This window comes from Nelumbo nucifera, chromosome 4, assembly GCF_055504915.1.
Source record: "Nelumbo nucifera cultivar China Antique chromosome 4, China Antique-T2T, whole genome shotgun sequence".
Lineage (NCBI taxonomy): Eukaryota > Viridiplantae > Streptophyta > Magnoliopsida > Proteales > Nelumbonaceae > Nelumbo > Nelumbo nucifera.
This window is the reverse complement of record NC_142652.1, coordinates 61,151,377-61,164,861: the sequence shown is the minus strand read 5'-3', so window position 1 is coordinate 61,164,861 and position 13,485 is coordinate 61,151,377. Positions and strand designations below refer to the sequence as shown.

At 39.7% G+C, this 13,485-nt stretch overlaps 1 non-coding gene across 1 annotated transcript; it reads left to right on the top strand.

Annotated features, from left to right (window-relative positions):
• Positions 1-264: 264 nt before the first annotated feature.
• Positions 265-371, top strand: LOC148800589 (small nucleolar RNA R71). Its single transcript, XR_016071027.1, has one exon. It is a non-coding gene; the product is annotated as a small nucleolar RNA R71 (small nucleolar RNA).
• Positions 372-13,485: the final 13,114 nt, after the last annotated feature.

Here is a 13,485-nt window from a genome sequence, read left to right as displayed (position 1 = left end):
GCTGCAATATTAAAAGCATCAAACTTCTTATTCAGACTAGCAAGTTGCGCAGATATGGCTGCAAGGGAATCGATATGGTGTATTCCCCTCTGATTGGTTTGATCATTGCTCCACTGGTAGCTATTTGATGCCATCTCCTCCACTAAGTCATATGCTTCCTTTGGAGTTTTCCTCATAATTGTACCACCTGCGGCTGCATCAATAATGGACCGATTAGAGGGGGTAATACCATTATAAAAGGTTTGTATTTGTCGCCAAATTGGTATCCCATGGTGGGGACACTTTCTAAGCATCTCCTTGAATCTTTCCCATGCTTCATACAAGGATTCCCTCTCAAATTGAGCAAAGGTAGTAATTTCATTAATTAACTTTGCTGTTTTGGAGGGTGGGAAATATTTAGCCAAGAATTTCTGGGTTAGATCATTCCAAGTGGTGATACTTCCTGCAGGGAGTGAGTTGAGCTAATCTTTAACTCTATCACGCAATGAAAAAGGAAATAATCTTAGCCTAATAACATCATCACTAACTCCATTATGTTTAAAGGTATCACATATTTCAAGGAAGTTAGCGATGTGTGCATTAGGGTCATCACTTGGTAACCCACTAAACTGAATACTAGTTTGGATCATTTGAATTATTGCAGGCTTTATTTCAAAATTATTGCCATGGATGGTAGGCTTGCAAATGCTGGATGTCGCCCCATCAATGTTTGGACAAGCATAGTCCAAGAGGGTGCAATTTCCTTCTGCCATCTCTCCTTCTATCTCTATGGCTGGTTCGCAAATAACAACCTCTTCTCTTGATTTTCCTTTGTTGGCCCTTTGCAACAAACGAAGGGTCCTTTCAATTTCTGGATCAAATTCAGCTAACCCTTCCTGTCTAGTGCGTGTCATGCACTAGTAAATCTGAACCAACAAAAAAAATTCGAACAAACAAATAAAAATAAAAATAAAAATAAAAATAATAACAGAAATAAAAAGAAATAAAAGGAAAAATAATAAAAAATAATATACAGAAATAAAAGGTCCAAATTAATCAAGGTTAACAAATTCTAATATTATTTTAGGATTAAATCCCCAGCAACGGCGCCAAAAACTTGATAGCTATAAATATATAACTCTAGCAAATGCACTAGTTATCAAGTAGTATAATAATATCGTTCCCACAGGGATTTAACAAAATAAGTATTAGAATCACAGTCTTCCCTAATTATTTGGACAGTCGAAATTTAGATTTAAGGAAACAAGAACTACTGAAAATAAAAACTGGAACAAAGAGAAAATGGAAACAAAGTTGATTACTAACCGAATATGCAATGATGAAATCGCTAGGACTTTTGGTCCACCTAACCAATGTAATGAATATTGATGGGTCCAATTATCCAAGATTAATTGTTATTCCCATAAGCTGAGATTTTCACAAATTTATTTAATATTCTCTCTCGAAATATACTAAACCTACGCCCATCAGGTAGCCCTTCGATTTCTCGAATAGAGCTCTCAAGATGGAAGTGCATTAAGTCCAAGAAAACCATTAAATTCAGATGAATCATGTATATATATATATATCTCTATATACCATTCAATTCACACTATGAATTATTCTGTCAATTATGTGAATTCCTCTCTCAATTCATTCACATAGCCCAAATCAATTAAGAGGTAGCTAAGTTCTTAATTGCATTAAGCACAATAATTTATAGACTATATGGAAATCACAATCTTGGATAAATCAAGAAGATAAAAATATATTCATTAACATGGTTAGGCTTTCTACAGCCCTAGCAAGAAACAAATCAGTTCATAATGGAAGAATTAAAACAAAGAAAGGGGAAGAAAGAACTCTTGAATTCGCCCATGGTGCTGAGATCTCCTCTTCTTGAAGTTTCTTGAATTCTTGAACCTTTCTTAATCCCTTCTTGACTGATTGCTCCTTGCTCCTTGATTCAAATCAGAAGTTGAATGATTGAATGATTTAGTGATCAAGTGATCTAAAGCTGGTCCGCCCCCTCCTTTATATAGATTAAAGGGGAGGGGGTGGTCTCCTACTTTCTCTTAAAGTTGATATTTACAAGAAATAGAAAGTCATATCCTAATTCTAATCCTATCTCTTTATCTCTTGAAATCAATCCTTTTATCACTCTAAGATTACATCAAGAATTTAAATCTAGAAGGACTCTTCTTGGTTTCTTGTTCTTGGATTCGTAATAGACCTCCTCTACGAATTGGGCTTCAGCCAAGCTTTTCTGCGAGTTGGGCTTCAGCTGCGGATTGGGCCTTCCTGTGAATTTTTCGCGACTTCGGGCCCAGAATTGACTTCGATTCAAGCTGAATCTGCGAAATCCCAAAACACGAAAGTTGTGGATTTTTCTCTTATCTTTCCAGTGGATCTTGAATTAGCCCATTCGGAGTTCGGAAACGCGAGTTAGGCCCAAATCACTGAACAATGTCGAAACTGTGAAAAATCATCCGATTTGTCTTTATTTGCTCTTGATGCCTTCTTTCATACCCTGGACCAAAATACGAGAGATATGAGTCCAATTAGATGCTAATTTAGTATAAAAGACAGAATAATTGGGGATAAAAATATGATAAATTCTACTCTCATCAATTGCTACTACTACAGGTTGCAGAGCATAATTGAATCTAAATTTTTAGACATTTTGTTCATTCATAGCCGAAATCAAAGCTAGCCATTTTGAAAAATTGCAAAGAACATCCAAGGAACATCCACAATGCCAAATTAGTATTGCTAATTCTAATAGAAACCTGTCCTGATACAGGTCTGCGGTAGTAGGTAGCAGCCCTGCTATAGGTCTGAAATTTAATAGAACAACTTTTGGAAGTGTTGATTTTCATTAGATCTCTGAAGCATCAAAATTCTCAATCCAAACATACATTCCTTCAAGCTAAATTAGCTCAGTTACTAGTGGATAGAGTAGAGAACCAGTTTATCAAAAATCACAAAGTATACCCTGCATTAGCTCTGTTCTCAACTGCAATTCAGATTTGTATCATTTGAGATCTGAATTGCTTTAGTCATTGCTACCAAATTGCTTTTGAGGAATAGCAGAAGTGTCCTAGGGTGAATTGGGGTAGTGATGACACCCAATTCACCTCAAATTTTCATCAGTTTAGATCTATGTTCAGAGGAACTCAGATCTAAACAATTGTAGGTCTGTAATAGAAAAATTCAGATCTGAACTCAGATCTGAGTTCTGATCCGAATTCTCAATTGCCTCTCTTTTGTTCATATGATCTCCTTTTTTTTTCTTTTCATTTTCTATTTTTTTTTTCTTTTTGTAATGGAAAAAAATTAAAAGGCTGAAACACAACTAAATCTTTTTGGCTAAGTGCTGTAGGTCTGAGTTCTATAGATCTGAGTGGTGAATGCAACTCAGATCTGCAACACTCATGTTTTATAATTTTTTTTTTCTTTTTTTTTTTCTTTTTGAAAATAACAACTCCAAAATTGAAAGGAAATCAGATCTACTTCTACAAAAATAAAGCAGAAACAAAGGAAGGAATTGATCTAATAAAGAAATAAGAAACATAGCTAAATCAATACAGTTGTTGCATCCAAGGCTGAAATGTAAAATGAAGCATTGAAAACCATCTATGAATGCAATGCTGAATGAAACCAGATTAAGAATGCCCAATGTTTCCTAATATTGCTTCCATAAATCCCCAGCAGCGGTGCCAAAAACTTGATGTGGCTCATTGGGACACTAGCAAGTGCACTAGCCGTTCAAGTAGTAAAGTAGTGAATAGAGTATCGTTCCCACGAGGATTTAGGAAACAATTACTAATACTAATTTGGTCAATTCTTATCTGATTAACAACACAGTATAACTTTATTCAAAAACTAAAATCCTAAGCTAAAATCTAACTAAAAACATTGGCTCAAATGCCTTCAATTCAAATTAGAAGAGTAAGCAATAAAACCCAATTTCAAGATTCAGCAATCAATCAACTTGAGTCATTCAAATAGGCCATGATTAAGCCTTGGTTTGGTAAAACCCCAAGGTCATGAACAGCCTCTCTCAAGCGCATGTTCATCCTATGCATGAGTGACGGTTCTTCTATCTTTAGCAAGAATCTAATTATTCATGCATGCATTTCTTCAAATACATCTAAGGCATCAATTCAAATCTGAATTGATTACCAGCTGAATTGTGCAAGTTATCTCTAACCTTGCATGCAATTCAGTTCTTGAATAGTAGATCTGAATTCCTAGAGTCTTTTTCAAGCACTCTAAGAATTCCAAGCATTAGATCAAATTGGCCAATCTGAAAATTGAAGATCTGAATTCTCTTTCAAGCATATCAGATCTTACAAATCTCAGATTTGAGATTTCAGATCTGAGTTTTGAAAGATAAATTGGCTAATCTGATCTAGAATCACCCTCTATTCAAGAAACATCAAGAACAAATCAGATTCATTCGAATGAGAAATAAATTGATTACTTAATCTGAAATTTTACAGCCTTAAGTTCAACAAGAAGGAAATGAAGAGGGAGAGAGAAAAATTTACATCAAAAGAAGCTGAATTCGAACCAAAGAAAGATGAAAATAAAAGGAATTATTACATAAGATCTCTGAATCAAAATTCCCCAAATTCAAACTCACCTTTTTCTCTTCTTGCCAGCTTGAACTCCTTTAGCCCTTTTCCTTCTCCTTCTTGCGCCTAACTCTTCTTCTCTCTTCTTCTCTTCAAGGTGTTCGAACACCAAGGGATGGGAGAGCCTTGAACTCAAGCAAATGAACATCTTTCCCCCCTCTAGAGGCCTCCTTATATAGATTTTCAAGGGAGCTCTTGCCCCTTCTTGAAGCCTCTAAAATGGGGTGTATTACACCCCCTTTGAACCTTCTAGAGTGCTCTCTCAAGAACCTTCTAAGGGTTGCCGCCCCTAGCTCATTTGGGCTGTTATTTGGGCTGCAATTAAGCTCCTTCTTAGCACATGTTAGCTACACTCTAGGCTGTTCTTTGGGCTGAGAATGGGCCTCCTCTTGCTGGGCATAAATTTTCTCCTTTCTAGGCTTCTTTCCTTAGGTTTTCCCAAGGAATTAACTTGCACTACTTGGGCCGAATTATGCTCTCTTGCTTCCATGGCTGAGCAAGGCTGAAATTGGTAATTTTTGGCCTTCTTTTCTTATGTTTTGTCTTTTTTTTCTTGAATTGATTACCCCTGAAATCTTTCTTGTCATTAAGCTAAATTAGGCAAAATTGAATAAAACCGGCATAAGAATTCATGTAAAGACCTCATAAATTATAGATAAATTGTATGTTCATCAATATCTAAGGACTATGTATGAAGAGCAGAATCATTGTACTCGTTAGAAGGTCTTGAAACTGTTCATGACCACTAAAATGACCGAGAGCCAAAAGGTTCATGACCATTGTCTCAAGATGATGGGTTACATCAATGAACTAGAGGCACTTATGTCAGGGCTAGATCATGTCACCAATGTTAATGCCATTCTAAATTCCTTGCCTCCCTCCTTCAATCAGTTTATCATGAATTATATAACATGAATAAGCTAAATGCTAGCCTTTAGGAACTCAGCAATATGATGCAGAGGGCTGAAGAACTGATTAAGAAGGATAAGCCGATAGCCATGCTTGTTGAAGGTTGAAATTTGGGTAAGAAGAAGAGGAGAGCAAAGAAAAACCCTTAGAAGAAGACTTGCAAACTGAAAAAGTTGAAGAAGGACAAGGCATCAGATGCATGTCACTTTTGCATACAGACCGGCCACTAGAAGAGGAACTGTCCTCAATATCTAGAGACTAAGAAGAAAGGTAATTTCAAATCTTTTATCATAGAGACCAATTTGTTGGTCACTTCTGCTTCCTAGTGCATTGACTCCGAGGAGTGACGGAGAAGTAACACTCTACTTGGGGAGTTCTACAATAGTTGCAGCTACAACTATAGGAACTGTAGAACTAGTTTTCAGAGAATGAACAATTGTACTTAAAGATTGTCTTTTCGTACCTAATTTAAGAAGAAATTTAATTTGTCTAAAAATTGTGTTTGGATGGTTATTCTATCTTATTTAGTAATGTGATTACTATTAAATGGAATAACAAATTCCTCACATATGGAGAACTTAAGAATGGTCTCTATGTTCTCCATCCTTCTCTGGAAACCAACATTACCGAAACTACATTGAAAATAATCCCCAAGAAGAGAACTCGTGATACAGTTAATCCCGCATTTCTGGTATGGTAACATGTACCTAATGAGACATAAGTCTGAATCCTTTGAAAAGTTCAAAGAGTTCAGACAAGAGGTCGAGAAATAGTTAGGGAGAGAAATTAAGACCCTTCGATCAGATTGAGGCGGCAATTATCTCTCTGACAAATTCAAGAACTACTTAAAGGAAAATGGGATTGTATCACAACTGGTTCCTCCTGCTACACCACAATTAAACGGAGTGTCAAAGAGGAGAAATCAGACTCTATTAGATATGGTCCGCTCACTTCTCGTCCACTTAGAGTTACCCACATCCTTTTAGAGTTTCACATTAGAGACTGCAATTTACGTGCTGAACCGGGTTCCAACCAAATCCATTCCTAAGATTCCATATGAGCTATGGACGGGTAAGAAACCAAGTGTGAGCCACTTGAAGATTTGGGGTTATTTGGCACATGTTAAAAGAACTAGTGCCGACAAATTGGAATCCAAGACCAGATGTTGCCTATTTGTAGGTTACTTGTTTTATGATCCAAAATAGCAAAAAGTGTTTTACAGTTGAAATGCGTACTTCCTATAGGAAGATTACATCCTGGATAATCTTCATTAAGAAGTTGTTCTTGATGAGGAGAGCACAGGGGTAGTGGGAGATGTCCCACCTGCTCCAAAAAAAATCAACCTAGAGGATCTACCTGGGTTTCCAGACCTTCAGTTCATTACGGCTGTGACCAAAAAAGTTACTTGGTGGAAGGAACGACCAGTGAGGAGGATCTTGTGACTTATACAAAAGCTATGTTGGACATAGATTCCTTGAAGTGGGTAGATGCCATGAGAGCTGAGATGGACTCAATGGAGACCAATGGATCTACAAGGCTCGTCTTGTGGCGAAAGGGTATACTCAGAAAGAGGGAATCGACTATGAGGAAACCTTTTTGCCCATGGCCTTGCTTAAATCCATTAGGATCCTGCTAGCTGTAGCAGCATACCATGACTACGGATTTGGAAAATGGATGTCAAAACCATGTTCTTGAACAGAAATCTTACTAAAGATATCTACATGCAGCAACCGCAAGGATTCATTGTTGCAGGTCTGGAACACATGGTATGTAAACATAATCGATCCATATATGGACTTAATCAAGCTTCTAGGAGCTAGAACATCTGGTTTAACTCTATCATCAAACATTTTGACTTTGAGTAGAATCCAGATGAGCCCTGTGTTTACAAGAAGACCAGTAGGGATAAGGTTACAGTCTTGGTTCTATATGTAGATGACATTCTACTCATTGGAAAGGATGTAGGGATGTTAACTATGGTAAAAGTGTGACTTTCAAGCAATTCTCCATAAAAGATCTTGGAGAAGCCTCCTACATCTTGGGTCTTCGACTCTATAGAGATGGATTGAAGAGGATAATAGGATTATCTAATCTATTTACATTGACAAGATAGTCAAAAGATATAGTATGGAGAACTCCAAGAAAGGAAATGTTACTTTCAGGCATGGAGTCACTCTCTCCAAGATTGAGGACATGAGAGAGACTCCCTATGCTTCAGCCATAGGGAGCATTATGTATGCCATACTGTGCACTCGGCCTGACATTGCTCAGGCAATGAGTGTGGTAAGTAGGTTTCAATCTAACCCAGGTCGGGAGTACTGGACAGATGTGAAACACAAACTAAAATACCTTCGAAGGACAAAAGAGTTTTGTCTGGTATTCGATGGTAGTTCACTACAGATCCAAAGGTATACTGATGCTGATTTCCAATTAGACCCAGATGATAGAAAGTCTACATCTAGTTACATCTTTACGATGGGGTCCTGTGTAGTTAGCTGGAAGAGCAGCAAATAGGGGTCCACTACAAATTCCACAATGGAGGTCGAGTACATTGCCACAAGTGAAGTTGCCAAGGAAGCCGTTTGGATGGAGAAGTTCATTCAGGAATTAGGAGTAGTTCCATCTAGCACATCACCCATTCCACTGTTGTATGACAACATTGGAGCCATTGCTCAGGCTAGGAAGACATGAGCTCACTCGAAGTCAAAGCACATTGGGAGGAAGTACCATGTACTATGGGAGATAGTTTGTAGAGGGGACATCCTGATTCAAAAGGTAGCATCAGCGGAAAATGTAGCAGACCAATTAACTAAGCCACTGACATAGAAAGTGTTTGAGAAACACGTGGAAAGTATGGGACTCCGACTTGTACCCAATTGGACCTAAGTGCAAGTGGGAGCTGTTAGACAATGTATGCCCTTAGCTCCAATCAGATTGATGTACTTATTGTCATTTATAGCAAATGAACAAAATGCATAATTCATTCATGTTGTTATGGTATATTTCTGTGTAATACCCTTAAACTAGACACTTATGAGACTCATGTTAGTTTAGAATCTTCACAGTCATTGGATAGATCTAGGGAGATTTATCCTACCAAGGCTGACACTGATTTGCCACCAAGTTTGTTGGGGTGGCTTGTCTCAGTTGCCAGGTTGAGACCTGAGGTGCATATAGTGTGGGTTTTCTTGAAACCATGAACTGAACAAAATTCCAGTATTGCCCTAGACCATGGAGATAGATGAGCAAATCTGGAATGTTACACCTGAGCCCTAGACTCGATTATGGTACTGCACTAGATTTTGGATTGGACTATCGTTGATATGCCAATCAGTGAGATCCTTTGCCGGGTCAAAACTGAAGGGATGAGAGATCCATCCCATGGACGCCCAAAGATTGCAGAATAAGGGGGCGAATTTCAAAAATTTTTCTCTCCCTTCAACTGGGAATCGCATTCCCTATTTAGAAAATCATATTTTCAAAGATCATTCTTGAACCATAAACTGAACCAGATCTGAACCAAAAGGAGTAGGAGAGGATTGTACCTAATCCGGAGACTGCTCCCACTGAAGATGGCGCAGTGCAGGATGGAGCAGAATCAGCAGTGTTCTTCTCCAAGAACTCTGTCTGTCGCAAGATTCAGCAAGATGGCACGTGAGCACAACTTCCTATCAATTCTTTCTCAAAGAACTGATGTCAAGATCGAATCTTGACTTCTCCCACAACTAGAGATCGAACTGGCAAACAGGGCGGCAAGAACAGGGAGGCGGCAAGAGAGTATTCGCAGGGTGCAGAATTCTCTCTTCTTGTTTTTAGCACTGAAGGAAATCTGATGTGTGTTTCTTAGGCTGCCACCCTCTTCTTTTGTTAACCTAAAAAGATCAGCTCCTAATCTCATTAAGAGCTGCTTATCCAAATCATATTTGGATAAGACTTCTCCTTAGGTGATAGGGATAAACCCTTATCTTATATGCATATTAGATTAGCTTTCTCCTAATCTCATTAGGAGGATTCTAGATCTGAATCATATTCAGATCTGGACTCTCTGAGTGGATAGGATTAAGACCCTATCCTATCTGCTAATCCATCTCAGAATTCACCCCTTTAATTAACTAAATGAATAGCCCAGTTCGAAATGGGCTTTAGGCCCATTAAGCTTATGTGCTCACTTAACCTTCCTAACTACTGCCCAGTTGGGCTTCCATGTATGGCGTGGGACCCAAGCATTGATCTACACATCAGCCACATGGGTTCGGCCCAACCTTTGTTACAAGGGCTGGCCGAATACACTATTAAAGACAGTGCACACCCTAAAACCCATCGATTGGGCTCTATGGGCCCAACACGTACCCTAAGTGGTCCATGGGCCAAGCCACCTTATAACACCCAGGGACTGTGGGCAGATGCAAGATTAGCCCATCAGGTATTATCCTCAATGGTCTTACACTTAACCTCTCAGCCCATAATGATCATACACTGCCCGAGAAGAGAGGACCTCTCCCTCGGCTGCAAGGAACAGTGTTGCACTCTCTACTTATATGGATCCTGGGAATTAAAACCGTTTTGCAAACATCTGAGAAACCATAATATATATACTTTTATATCTCATATAAAATATACTTTGCAAAACAAATCTCAACGGTTGAAATCAGCTGTCGACAGTCTTGGTTTCAATCAGTGAGAGTGCATCCCCGATCATTACTTTTGTCCGACAAAGGGGCTGATCCTGTCACTATGATCACCCACTCAGAAGAATTCTCGGACTATCCCGACATACCCAGGTTTTGACCCCCGCTAAGGATCTCACTGATTGATACATCAAAGATAGCCCAATCCGACACCTAGTGCAGTATCATAATCGAGTCTAGGGGTCGGGTGTAACTTTTGAGTTTTGCCCATCAATCTCCAAGGTCCAGGGCAATACTAGAAATCTGGTCCAGTTTATAGATTCAATTAATCCTATACTGTAAGTGCCTAGGGTCTCACCCTGGCAGCTGAGACAGGCCACCCCAACCGACTTGGTGGCACCACAGTGTCAGCCTTGTCAAGATAGGTCTCCCCAGACCGACCCACTGGCTGTGAACATTCTAAACTAACACGAGTCTCATTAAGTGTCCAGTTTAAGGGTATTACACAGAAACATACCAAGGGAACATGAATCAAACATACTTAAGTGCCTTCGAAATACATCATTCTAATTGAAGCTAAGGGCATATAAAATTGGCTAACAGCTCCCACTTGCACTTAGGTCCAATCAGGTACTAGCCAGAGTCCCCTGCTTTCCACATGTTTCTCAAACACTTTTTGTGATAGTGGCTTCATCAATGGGTCTGCTACATTTTCCGCTGACGCTACCTTCTAAATCAGGATATCCCCTCTACCAACAATCTTCCGCAGTACGTGGTACTTCCTCTCGATGTGTTTCGATTTCGAGTGGGCTCATGGCTCCTTAGCCTAAGCAATGGCTCCATTGTTGTCACACAACAATGGGATGGGTGATGTCCTAGACGGAACTACTCCCAACTCGTGAACGAACTTCTTCATCCACATGGCTTCTTTTGCATACTCACTTGCGGCAATGTACTCGGCCTCAGTCGTGGAGTCTGCAGTGGACCCCTGTTTGCTGCTTTTCCAGCAAACAGCACATGATCCTATCATGAAAACTTATCCAGATGTAGACTTTCTATCATCTAAGTCTGACTGGAAATCGACATCTGTGTACCCTTGGATCTGTAGTGAGTTACCATCGAATACTAGACAAAATTCTTTTGTCCTTCGAAGGTACTTAAGTATGTTTTTCCCAGCAATCCAATGCTCCTACCCTAGGTTGGCCTGAAATCTGCTTACTACAGTCACTACCTGAGCTATGTCATGAAGGGTGCACAGCATGGCATACATGATGCTCCCTACGGCTGAGGCATAGGGAACGTCTTTCATGCCATCAATATCCTCAGAAGTGTTGGGAGACATCTTCTTGGAGAGAGTGACTCCGTGCCTGAAAGGACATTTCCTTTTTTGGAGTTTTCCATGCTGTATCTTTTGACTATTTTGTCAATGTAAGCAGATTGGGATAATCCTATTATCCGCTTCGATCTATCTCTATAGAGTCGAAGACCCATATATAGGAGGCTTCTCCAAAATCTTTCATGGAGAATTGCTGTGATAGCCATACTTTCACCGTAGTTAACATTCCTACATCTTTCCCAATGACTAGAATGTCATCTACATACAGAACCAAGAAGGTAACCTTATCCCCACTGTTCTTCCTGTAGACACAGTTCATCCGGATTCTGCTCGAAGTCAAACGATTTGACGGCGGAGTCAAAACGGATGTTCCAACTTCTAGAAACTTGCTTAAGTCCATAAATGGATCTGTTGAAAGAATGGTAGGATCCATCTAATGGACGCCATAAAGGTTGCGGAATGGGTGGGGCGAATTTCAAAAATTTCCTACCTTCTCCCAACTGGGAATCATATTCCCTCAATTTAGAATACAATATTTAAGGATCTACTTGAACCCTAATCAAACAAGATCTGTACCAAAAGATAAATGGGAGGATTATACCTGATCCGGAGAAGTAGTATCTCCCAAAGTTGGTGTTCACGCCCAAAGAATGCTCCAAGATCTGTCCCTGCTGAAGATGACACAGCTGTGGATGGAACAGAACCAGCAGGGTGCGTCCTACACACTGGATCCTTCACAAGAATCCCCTGGATGTACTAAACACTGAATTCTTTCAGTCTTTCATGCAAGACTGATGTCAAGAACTGGTTTCTTGACTTTCTTTTCTGCAAAGATCAAATCTTGCAACAATGCAGATGGCGGCGGCAGGAGGAGATTTCCAGAAACGAAAAGGCTGAACTGTTTTCTTTTCTGGAGAGAATGAGATCTAATCTCAATTCGCAGGAACCTTTCTTGCTTACCAAAACCTCTTGGATCGAAATCTTATTTCTCTCTCTTGGTTCATTCGAAAATCTCCTCCCTTTCTTCTTGATTAAGAAATCTCCTAATTAGGAGTTATCCCAATCCAAATCAGTATTTGGATAGGGGATAATCTTAATCCCTTTCCCAGATAGAGTTAGCTTACTCCTGATCTTATCAGGAGGTTACCAGATTCAAATCTGATTTGAATTTGGTCTCTAAGAGTGGATAAGGCTAAGAGCCCAATCCTTTTTGCTAACTTCAATCTCAAATTCGCCCCATTGATGGGTGATCATATCAGCCCACCTCGAAATGGGCTTTTGGCCCATTAAGTATTCAGTGTTTAATTAGTTTCCAATCTGCTGCCCAGTTGGGCTTCTTTGTATGGCGTGGGACCCAAGCATTGATCTACACACCAGCCACATGGGTTCGGCCCAGCCTTTAATACAAGGCCCAGCCGAATTAACTGAAAATCTCAATGAACCCCTTGAGTCCATCGTATGAACCCTATGGGCCCAACACTTACATTAAGTGGTCCCTGGGCCAAGCCATCTTATAAAAACCCAGGGACTGTGGGTAGGTGCAAGATTAGCCCATCAGGTATTATCCTAAATGGTCTTACACTTAACCTCTCAGCCCCTAATGATCAAGCACTGCCCGACAAGAGAGGACCTCTCCCTCGGCTGCAAGGAACAGTGCCGCACTCTCCTCTCACATGGATCCCGGGAATTAAAACCATTTGCAAACATTTTGAAACCGTACATATATATGTAAATATATTAATTTTGCAAAAACAAAATTCCAACGATTGAAATCAACTGCCGGCAGTTTGGTTTCCATCAGAGAGAGTGCATTCCCGATCATTACCCTTTGTCCGACAAAGTGGCTGATTCTGTCACTATGACCACCCACTCAGATGAATTCTCAAACTGCCCCAACATACCCAGGTTTTGATCCCCACTAAGGATCTCACTGATTGGCATATCAAAGGCAGCCTGATCCAGCACCTAGTGAAGTGTCATAATCGAGTCTAGG